Raw genomic sequence first — 1,111 nt, 5'->3', positions numbered from 1 at the left:
CGAGACATGTGGTTGGGACAAGGAATAATGACCTTATTTGGAAAGTGAGCAGAATGAGAAGATGGTGGACTAGTGTCCCAAAGAACCATCTTCCCCAAGTTAGGGTTCAGGCTTCCTTTATACTATTTAAAAGAGGAAGGGGTAAAGTCCTGGTTCTGGCCAGACTCTGGAGGAGATGTGTTAATTCTGTCCTTCCTGCAGCCATTCACAGGTGGGCTTGGTCAGGTGGTTTCCAGTGAGCTAAACAAAGGTATTTCCGTTAATGCTCATTGCCTGGGAGGCAGGGTAACTAGGTATGGGCCATTATGTATAATTTAAGCTTATAGGTAACATTCCTTGAGTGATTAACTTGTAATAGAATACAAAGGTTCTTCCCTATTATAATTTCACACTGTCAGTGATCCATTCCACTATCCTGTGGGAAAAGAGATGAAGATTGCTCTGAGTACTTCCTGCAGAACAATGATGGAATGGAGTGATGAAGAGGTGATTTTAGACTGGAATCAATCAGCCTTATACAGGGAATATTCCTCAGAATCTTTTAATAGTACAGTCCTCTTTCCCTTTTTATCTACAACTATTTAAACCTGATGAAACCCCTTGGCACTTTGTTGTCTAATTTGTAGCTGAACTTGGGGTTTTGTTCTAGTTCCCAATACAGATAATAAATTCCTGTGCTGTTTACTTGAACAAATCAAACAGAGGAAAGCAGCCACCACAGCTGAGTAGAAAGACCCTGAGCTCACCTCCTCTCATGAGCACACCAAAATCACAACTATCTGCAGAACAGCAATCAATGAAAAAGACTGGAACCTACCAGAAAAGATCTTCTTTGGGTAAAGACATAAAGAAGGAACTACAATGAGATGGTTAGGAGGGGTGGACTTACAATATAATCAAATCTCAAACCCCCGGGTCAGGTGACACACAAACTAGAGAATAATTATATTGCAGAGGTTCTGTCACAGGAGTAAGAGTGCTGAGCCCCACGTCAGTGTCCCCATCCCAGGCTTCCAGCACCAGGAAGATGAGCCTTGAAAGCATTTAGATTTGAAAGCCAGTGGAGCTTAATTGCAGGAGCCCCATAGGACTGGAAGAAATAGAGACTTCA

Source organism: Grampus griseus (genome assembly GCF_964374135.1).
Source record: "Grampus griseus genome assembly, chromosome: 1".
In the NCBI taxonomy this organism is placed as follows: domain Eukaryota; kingdom Metazoa; phylum Chordata; class Mammalia; order Artiodactyla; family Delphinidae; genus Grampus; species Grampus griseus.
Note: the sequence above shows the minus strand (reverse complement) of the source record.